The following is an 11,108-nucleotide window of genomic DNA, read 5'->3' on the forward strand; positions in this document are numbered from 1 at the left end:
TGCCTGTGTTTGTGTGCTACCTTGAGTATGCTGCCCCCATCCTCAGCCTGAACCGGGCCAGGGGGAAGGATGTGCTGCCCTCGCGGGGCCAAGGGGTGGGCATGGGCGGCACCAGGGGCACCGAGCCACGGCTGCTTAAGTTGGGATGCTGTGAAAGGCCAGGCACCTCCAGAAGGACGGGTCCCTCTCCCAGATCTCCTATCCAGGAGACACCATTTAGCCCATAGCTTCCAAGTTAACCTTTAGTTCCAGGAGAAGATGAAGAATCCCCTGACTCCAACTCCTCCCTGATTATGACTCCTTCTCTCCTATAATTAGGGTTCCCAGAAAACTTACTAGATGCTGAATTCAATTTGAATTTCAGAGAAACAACAAATAACGTTTTAGTATAAAATTGGGACACGCTTGGGGTGCCTACGTGGCTCATTGAGCATCTCTTGATTTCAGCTGAGGTCATGATCTCAAGGTCGGGGGATCGAGCCCTGTGTGGGGCTCTGTGCTGGATGTGGAGCCTGCTTGAGTTTCTCTCTCTCTGCCTCTCACCACCACTCACTCTCACTCTCTCTTAAAAAAAAAATTGGGGACACACTTATACTAAAAAATTATTTGGTGTTTCTTTGTAGTTCAAATTTAACTGAGAGTCCTAAGTTTTTATTTGCTAAATGTGGTGACCTCCCCACACCCCCTAATCAGTATTCCACCTTTAAAGACAAGTCCATTCTCTTTGGCCCTCTTTGATATTCGCAGGTGTTAGGGGGAGGGAGGGAGGGATGTCGAAAGAGGAGGAGGTTTCTCCTAATGCCCCCAGCCACGGAGGAGGCAGGCAGACCATGTGTGCACAGCGCTGGGGGGAGGGAGAAGTCTTATGAATTTGTCCTTAGGTTGGAGGTGGCTTTGGAATGCATAGGATTTCTCATCATGTTCTTCGCTGTGACTTGTGTTGACTCCATTATTATAGGCAGTTAGTCCTTTGTAACAGGGGAGAGGAACGTAGAATGGGTGTGAGTGTGTATATCAGGAGTGGGGGTAAAGTGGAGTTGGGTGAGCAGAACTGACTGAACCTAGGTATTTGAAAAGGTATAGAAAGATAGGCAGGCAAGGAAAGGCCCATCTGTGCTTTCTGAAGGATGCTGATTAACAGTTAGGAGGGGCAAATGATCACATTACAGAGGTATTGGCCACCACTCCTTCCCCTGCGCCCCACCTCAGCTGCTGACTCCCAGGCACTGAGCAGCCATGCATGGTCATAGTCAATGGCTTATGCCCTACTGTGCATCCTTAGCCCAGGGGAACACAATACACTCCCACTGAGAAGCCACGTGGCCAGTATCCTCTGCACTTCATGCCACACTGCTTCTTCACTGCCCTGAATTTAGATGGTCCTAAGCCATACTCCCATGATTTTATAACCAAATATTCATATGCCCACGCCAAGTCATGCAGACATCCTAGAGGGTCTTTTCTTACACTCTCCACTCTGCTACACAGAAGCTTTCACATCCCCTCATGGCAAGTGGAGACAACAAACAGGGACCAGGAAGTGTTTGCCTTTCAGAATGAGATTTCCACCCTGTTCTCTGTGAGGGCTCCCCCAAGGGACTAGCCTGAAACACACATAGAAGATACACAAAGAGACTGCCTCAGTGCATCGGAGTGACCACTGCCTTGGTTCAACTAAGGGTCTTCTAGTTTCTTTAAGTGAACACTTAGATCACTGACTTTCAAGCTTTTTTTTTTTAATTCTATGCATTTTGTGGCTATACATTTTCCTCTAAGCACAGCATTAGCTATACCTAGCAAGTTTTGATATTTCAAACATTATCATTCCATTCCAAATATTTTCTAACGTCCATTGTGACTCCTTTGACCTAATAGTTGCTTCAAAACATGTTCCTTAATTTCCAAACACTAGGGGATACTCTAGTTATGTATTGTTACAGATTTCCAGCTATTTTATTGTGGTCAGAAAATATTTTCTGGAAAATTTCAACCCTCTGGAATTTGTTGAAGCTGGCTTTACAGCCTAGGATGTGGTTTTTCTAAACATTGCACCTGTACTTGAGAAGAATTTGTAACTGGAAGTTGTTGGATATAGTATTCTATAAATGTCCATTGTGTCAAAGTTGTTATTCAAATATTTTATATCTTGATTTTTTTGTCTTTTTGTTCTATTAATGTAATAGAAAGTTGTTTTAATACCTCTCGCCAATTGTGGATTTTTCTATTTCTCCTTGCAGCTTTATTGATTTTTACCCTTCTTAAAAAAAAAGAAGAAGAAGAAGAAGAAGCCGTTTTACTATTTTGAGGCCACATTAATGGAGCATACAAATTTTTAATTGTATTTCTTCTTGGTAACATTTTTCCTCGTCTTCAGGAATTAACAGATGTTATTTCCAGCCTTCATTTCTGTCTTGAAACTCCCCCTCCCCCCAAATGTTAGTATAGCTATGTCAGCCTTTAGTTAGCGGTTGCACGATGTAACTTCTTCCTTCCTTTCACTCTCTGCAATGCGTCCCTATGCACACGGCAACAACTTGTCCAAGGTCTTAGTGACTGTGGAGACCGAGGACTGCATCTGGGGAGTCGTCTGTCACAGAGCAAGAATTCAAATAAGCAGCCAGGAGCAGGCTCAGGAGCAAACACTGACAACCCTGTCACCAGTCCAGAGGAGAGATGCAGCCTTGGAGCCAGAATGGTGAGTGGGTGGCGGGCGAACGTGCTGGGCTCCACACCATCCTGCGGTGGTTCGGTCCCGGAGAAGTGCCGAGACATGAGCAGGTCTGACTACTGGGTTTAGAAGGAACAGAGCTCCACCTCTGTGGGCATCACAGAGGACATGCAGCCCCCAGAGAAATACCACCTTGCTCCTAAGAGGTCAAGGTCACCTAGTAACCCAGAAGCCATGATTGACTTGAGATCCTTCTTGTTTCTCTCATAGGCCTTTAAGGCTATACATTTGCCCTCATGTGCTGTTTTAGCTGCACTCCATAAATTAGCTGATATGTCATATTTCCATTTGCATTCAGTTCAGGTATTTTCTAATTTTACCTATAAGTTCTTCTTTGGCCCATGGGTTATTTAAAAGTGTTTTTTTTTAATTTTCCAAATATTTGGGTACTTACCAATTTTTTTCTTTCTGTTGTGGATTCTTCTAATTGAATTTTACTGTGGCCAGAAACCCCATACTTTGCATTATCTCAGTCCTTTTAAATGTGCTGAGACATTTTTATGGCCTTGTATGTGGTCACACGCATTGGACAACGGTGCATGTTCTGCTGTGCCTGAGTGGGGTGCTGTGCAGATGTCAGTTATGTTGAAGTGGTTGATAATGTTGTGTAAGTCTTCCAGTGGCTATTGGTTCACTTCTCTGAACTCTGATCCGCTCCCCACTGGTGGCTGAGGCTTTCTAAATAGCCTCTTAGCTATTTGGTGTGTTCAAGAGTTTTGTTTCTCTTGCTCAATCTGTTATTTTCAGTAGGATGTTTGGCCTGAATTATCCAATCTGACAATTCTGGGATGCCATTTATCAATGTTTAATTCAGAGTTGTCTATTTCTATCTGTTGGAATTGGACTAGGTATCATTTCTAGTAACGTGGCAAACTTTTAACAAAGGTTTGAGCTCAGCAGAAGAGAATAGAACTCAAAGCCTTTACATTCCTGACAAAGTGCCCAAATATAACAGTTCCTTCCCTGTTTCTAAAACAATTCAAACTACAATGTTTATAATATACAGGGTTATAATTCTATGTACATAGTTAGCTTTTGATTTTCAGGCAAAAAACATTACTGGATAGAGAAGGATCATGATATAAATAAAAAGCCATAACAGTTCAGTTAATCAGGTTAGTATATCAGAAGTTGTCATAATCTCAAGGAGAAATTGGTAAAGCCTCCACCCTAGAGAGGTGTGTACATATGTATCTGAATACAGTTGGTTACTTTTGCTGAAAACACAAAAAGTGAAGCCATATAACTGGGGTAAGATACTTGCAAATCACTTATTTGATAAGACATTTATAGACTATACAAAAACTCTTGAGTGTTGGGGCACCTGGGTGGTGCAGTTGGTTGGGTGCCTGACTCTTGGTTTCAGCTCATGTCATGATCTCAGGGTCCTGAGATTGGCCCCCCACATTGGAGTCCGCTTAGGATTCTCTCTCCTTCCTATGCCCCTCCTGCTTGTGCTCACTCTCTCTCTAAAAATAAATAAATAAATCTATTTAAAAAAAAAAAAAAAAACAACTCTTGACTCTCAGCTTTAAACAAAGAAACCCCCAAATGGGCAAAGATTTGAATAGACACTTCACTAAAAAACATGAATGGATGATGGCAAATAAGCATATGAAAGATGATCAAAATCATCAGAGAAAGGCTTTTTTAAAATCACCATGAGACAATATTACCAACCTGTTAGTATGATCAAAATGAAAAAAAAAAAAAAAAAAAAAAAAACAAGCAAAACAAACAAACCACCCCTGACAATACCCAGTGCTGGTGAGGGTGTGGTGGAATGGGAGCCCACATACACTGGTGCCTGGTAAATCAAAATGGAAACACCAGTTAGACAAACAGTTTGGTAGCCTCCTCTAAAATTAAGCATTCACTTTCCACATGACCTAGCAATTCTGTTCATAGGGATTTAACCAATAAATTTTTTTATTAAAGATTTTATTTATTTGACAGAAAGACACAGCAAGAGAAAGAACACAAGCAGGGGGAGTGGGAGAGGGAGAAGCAGGCTCCCCACTGAGCAGGGAGCCCGATGCAGGGCTTGATCCCAGGACCCTGGGATCGTGACCTGAGCCGAAGGCAGACGCCCAACGACTGAGCCACCCAGGCGCCCCTAACCAATAAATTTAAAAAAAAATACACACACACATACACACACACATAAATGGAACAGAAGATCTAAGACCAAGAAGATCTAAGACAAAAGATATAATATATGCATAATGGGAATATCAGAAGATGAAGGAAAAAATGGAGAACTATTTGAAGCAATAATGCCTTCTCAATTTTCTCAATTTTCCAAAATCAAATGACAGACACCAAATCACAGATCAAGGAAGTTCAGAGAACAACAATAGAATCAATATCCCAAAATCTAACACCTAGGCAAATCTTGTTCAAACTGCAAAAAACCAACAGAAAAGAGAAAAATCTTGATACCAGCCAGAATGGGGGAGAAATCCCTTACTTAGAGAGGAACGATAAAATTTACATCTGACTTCTCACAACAAACAATGAAAATAAGAAGAGTGGAGTGAAATATTTAAAGTGTTGAAAGAAAAAAAAAACCCACCAATCTAAATTCTGTATTCAGTGAAATTATCCTTTAAAAGTGAAGGAGAAATAGACTTTTGCAGACAAAGAAATATTGGGGGTATTTGTCACCAGTAGACCTGCCTCACACAAAATGTTAAAAGAAGTTCTTCAGAGAGAAGGAAAATTATAAAGTTCAGAAATTCAGATCTTCATAACAAAAAGAAGAATGGCAGAGAATGAAGGTAAAATAAGGTCTTGTGTTTTTCTTATTCTTACTTGATCTGATAGGTAACAGCGTGTCCTAAGTAAGAAGAACAGCAGTGTGTTGAGAGTTTATAGCATATGGATATAAGTGAATTAATGGGCAGCAAAGTCATAAGGGATGGGAGAGCAAGAAGGAAAATACTGTTTTAAGGTTCCTGCACTGTGTGCAAAGCAGCAGAGTATTATCTGCTAGTGGACATACATTAGCCATAAATGGATATTGCAAACTCTAGGGCAACCACTAAAATGGTTTTAAACAGAAGTATAACTGATATGCTAAGAGAGGAGAGAAAGTGGAATCATATAAAATGCTCAGTTAAAATCAGAGAAGGCAGAAAAAGGTAAAATAAAATAAAGAATTGTGCAAGGAATAGCAGATCGTTACAAACATGGTAGATATTAACCCAGTTATACCGATAATCACTTTCAATGGCACCCCAAACAATGCACTTCTAAAAATGCATGCATCAAAGAAAAAGTTTAAAGAAAAATTGAAAGTATTTTTAAGGGAAAGTAAAAATACAACTTATCAAAATCTGTGGGATGCAATTAAAAAGTGATTACAGGGAAAATTATAGCATATATTAGAAAAGAAGAAAGATCTAAATCAACAATCTAAAGTTTTACCTAAGGAAACCAGAGAAAGACAGTAATATAAGCTTAGATTGCAGAAGAAAAATAATAAAAACTGGAACAGAAATCAGTAAAATTAAAAGCAAGAAATCAAAGAAAATTAATAAAACCAAAAGCTGGCTCTTTGAAAAGATCAATAAAATTGATAAACTTGTAGCCAAACTAAGCAAGAAAAAAAAAAAAAAGAGAGGAGATCCAACATTCCTGCTCTCAAGGAAATAATGGAGGGAATATCTGAAGATAGAAACTGGAGTATCTTAACACAGCGTAATTTCTTCACAAAAACTAAAATATGAAAATGAGGCTGCCAAGCCAAAGTAAGTTTCTGAGTGGATCATTTGTTAACTAAGCAAGGGAATCTGTTTACTGATGGTAAGTTAATTAAATGTTTGGTCACAGCAGCCAGAGAAATATGTCCAAAGAAGATAGACTTGCTTAAGTCTTCCAGTGGAACAGTCATTCAAAGGGTTGAGGACATTGTGAGCAATATCAGTAGTCAATTAAAGAATAAGGTCAATGATTTTAAGTGATTTCCTTTGGTTTTTGATGAGTCAGCAGATGTTAATGATAGTGCTTGGTTGGTGTTTATTTGATGAGTCAACACTGAGTTTAAAAATGATGGAAGAATTAGCCTCTGTAAATAGTTTGTGTGAATAACTACAAGCAAATATATTCTTAAAGACATTGAAAAAACACTCATTGAGGATAATCCAAAGTGGAGTCACTAAGTGCTCCAATGGACTTGAACATGTGAGGTATATAAAACGTGAAGCACAGAAAGAGGTTTAGTCAAACAAATTTACAAAGCTTGTGAAAAACGTAAGGTGTCTTATACCTATGCTTATTCACGCAGGAAATATTGGAGTCTGTCCTATTGTATCGAGCAAGTAGTGTCAATAGTGACCTTCATTTGCCCTTGTGGACTTAACTATCATCAGTTCCGTGAATTTTCTCTTTCGGAAACAGAAGCTGATTATCCTGACTTGCTCCGCTATGCAGCAGCTCAATGACTTAGCAGTAGTAAAAGTTTTATTGCCATTTTTAAAAGTCAAAGCTGAGAATGGAATTTTCCTGAGTCAGAACTGTGTTTAACTACTGTTAAACGTGGGGTGGCTTTGGAAATTAGCTTTTGCTGCAAACTTAATAAATATTTCTTAATAAATTCAGCTGAAAATTCAATTTGGACATGCTGTGCTGTCAAAATTTAAAACAGAAAGTGCCATCTCCATTCCCATAAATATTTCCTGCAGACACAGATTCTGAGAACAAACTTCAGTTCTAGCAGGATTTTTTGGATCTCAATGCAAGTGCAATGGAAATTTCCATGTTCCAAAATCCATTTAACAGTACAATGGAGGAGCATCCACTTAACCTCTCATTGGAAATGATTAATCTGAAATGTAATGATACACTAATGGGAAAATATCAAAAGAACAATATAATGAATTTTTTTTTTATGAGAGAGAGTTGGGGGGCAGGAGAGGGGGAGAGAGAATCTTAAGCATACTCCACGCTCAGTGCAGAGCCCTATGTGGGGCTCGATCTCATAACCCTGAGATCATGAACTGAGCCAAAATCAGGAGTTGGATTCTAAACCAACTGAACCACCCAGGCACCGCAGAATAATCTGATGAAATAGTATAAATGACTTGCAAGCAGTGACTATGCTCAATTCTGCTCATATGCTCACAGACTAGTATCAGAATTTAACAATGCCTATCCGTGTGAAAGCACATTTTCAAAGATGAAATATTCAAAATGTCATTACAGATCAGCAGATCTGTCTTATTATTAACAGATAAGCATTGGCAGATTTTTTGTGACTTTGTTGAGACAGAATTCACACACCATGCACTTCACACATTTAAAGTGTCCAACCTGATGCTTTTTTATATTTACAGAGTTGCACAGCCATTAACGCAATCCATTTTAGAACATCTTCATCACCCAAGAAGAAACGCCATAGCCAGAAGTCCCACTTCCCCCAACCCTCCAAGCCGGATTCTGAACATTACATAGAAACGGAACTACATGATCTGTGGTCCTTTGTGCCCAGCTTCCTTACTTAGCACAATGCTTTCAAGATCAGTCCATGTAGTGGTATTTTCTCAGTGTTTCATTTCTTTTCATTACCAGATTATATTCCATTGTCTGACACTACTACATGTATTTAGCCATTTGTCAGTTGATGACCATTGGTTTGTTTCCACTTTCTGACTATTGTGCATAATGCTGCTATGAACATTTTGTGTACAAGTTATTATATAGGTGTGTGTTTTTATTTCTTCTGGGTATATACTTGGGAATGGCATTGCCGAGTCATAGAGGAACTCTACACCTAACTTTTTTAGGAAATGCCAGATTATTTTCCAAAGAGGCTGGGCTATTTTGTACTCCCACTAGTAGTGCATGAGGGTTCCAATTTTCCTACATCCTTGTCAACATTTTTTTCATCTCTTTTTTATTCTAGCCATCCTAATGGGTGCGAAGTGGTATCTCCTTATGGTTTTGATTTACATTTCTTTGATGGTTAATGAGGATGAGTGTCTTTTCATGTGTTTCTTTTGCCATCTGTGTATCTTCTTGGGAGAAATGTCTGTTCAGATACTTTGCCCACTTTTTTTTGGTTTGTCTTTTTATCATTGAGTTGTCAGTAGTTCTTTATGTGCTCTAGATAGTACATTATCAGATATATGATTTGCAAGATTTCTCTCCCATTCTGTGGATTGTCTTTTTACTTTCTGGATGGCGGCCTTTGGTCCACAAAAGTTTTTAATTTTGATGATGTCCAATTTATACATTTTTTTCTTTTCTTGTTTGTTGTTTTGGTGTTGTATCTATGAAATCATTGCCTATCCAAGGTCACAAAGACTTATGCCTAAATTTTCTTCTAAGAATTTTATCATTTTAGCTCTTGCCTTATGTCTTTAGTCCACTTTGAGTTTATATTTGTATATGGTGGGGTAGGGGTCCAACTTTATTCTTTTTTTTTTAAGGTCATGCGTTTTTTTTTTAAGATTTTATACATTTATTTCAGAGAGAATGAGAGAGAGAGAGAGAGCACATGAGAGGGGGGAGGGACAGAGGGAGAAGCAGACTCCCCGCCGAGCAGGGAGCCCGATGCGGGACTCGATCCTGGGACTCCAGGATCATGACCTGAGCTAAAGGCAGTCGCTTAACCAACTGAGCCACCCAGGCGCCCTCCAACTTTATTCTTTTGCATCTAGGTGTCCCAGCATCATTTGCTGAAAGATGATTTGTTCCCATTGGATTATGTTGGTAAGGTCCATTTTAAGGATAGGGAATACTAACTTTAAGCAAAATAGTTATCCTCCTACCCCCCAGAAAAGATTTCTAGTCTCAGTAGTAGGCCTGTACTACAAAAAAAAAAAAAAAAGAAAGAAAGAAAGGAAAAAAAATTACTCAATTGTTATATTTTGATTTTCATCATAAAAAAATGTGTGGAAATTTCTTTCTTGCTATACAAGTACCTACGTAACATCCTTGATCTTGCCTCTTGGTCCACGAAGCCTAAAATGTTTACTATCTACCCCTCCAAATTGGCAGACTATAGAGACATTCTATAGGGCTCAAATTAATGCATAACTTTTAAGTCATTATTGAAATAAATGTCTCATGACAATTTCAGAAACAACCCATTTCAATACAACCCATCGTAAATTCTTGTGACGATGTAAATGTAGTTCCTTATAGCCCAGCTATCATAGCTACTGTTTTGGAGCCTCAGCTGCAGAGCCATACATGTTCCAGAGCAAGAGGAGGGTATTCACGGGGGTAGAGCTCAGGATGAAGACACAGCTGCCCTGCTTGGGACAGCCTGTCACCCGATAATTTCTGCTGTGGACCCAGGACGGGTACAGGTGATGCTGCCTTTCTTCTCCTCTGAGAGCAGACTCCTGCCTGGGTTTTGTCATGCTTGCTGTCACCTCTCCACTCGTTGTAACTTGGGCAGCTTGCCTTTGTCCTGTAGGGGCGATGTGGTGCTGACCCTAAGAAACCAGCTTCCTTTCCAGAAGGAGCGGCTTTTTCTAAGATGAACATGGTTTCTCCTGCCCTTCTAAGGTAGTTCAACTTTTATGCCAGTCTCGGTTTTCAGGATCTATTTCCAGTTTTAGCTCCTTCAACACCAGCTCATTCAACTTTTGTTGAATACGTTATATTTGACAAAGAAAGCCTTTAAAATTTCTGTCCATTCGGTGTGGGAAATGTGATTCTGCAGTTGAAGAAAGAACTAAGGAATCGGGTGGAGCAACAGAGAGCACACAGGGTCACGAGAAAAACCTATGGAACACACTAATCTCTCCACAGCTCTTCTCGCAACAAGACAGAAGCAGCCACCAGCAGCCCCTTTTGGTGTACATCACACAAATCTTGTCATCTTTGACACCAGGCCTTCATAGGGTCAGGGGAAAGGGTTGTTTTTGCCCTGCATTCATTCCGAAAAGGTTTATTCTTGCTTATTCTGCCACAGTCCTCCATAGCCTTCCTAAAAGAGGGAAGAGCAAGAATGGGGATACAGAATTGCAGAACTGGTCCACCAGAGGACCCAGGACACGGATCAGTACAAGTGGCCTTAACTGCTAGGGACCCAACGTGGGAACTTCTTGGTAGAATAATGACAGTCACTTACTAGAAACGCGGACAGTTGAGGCAGTTTTCATTGGTTTAGGGTGTTTCAATGGTATGAAAGAGAATGTGCTGTCAGCTCATCTGTGTGTAATAAGAGTTGAAGTTGATTATTTTGAGTCCTTTGACTTTACTCTGCTTTTTCCAAAATTGCGTTGGTGACTCTACTTCTTTTGACTTTCCACATAAATTTTACAATAAGCTTGACTGTGTCTCCAGAAATTCGTACTGAAATTTTTACTGGAATTGTGTTAAATCTATAGATTAAACTGATGAGAACTGACAACTATATGACGTC

The sequence above is a fragment of the Eumetopias jubatus genome, unplaced genomic scaffold, assembly GCF_037043125.1.
Source record: "Eumetopias jubatus isolate StellerSeaLion01/CBP00866 unplaced genomic scaffold, mEumJub1_p1.0 scaffold_5, whole genome shotgun sequence".
NCBI lineage: Eukaryota > Metazoa > Chordata > Mammalia > Carnivora > Otariidae > Eumetopias > Eumetopias jubatus.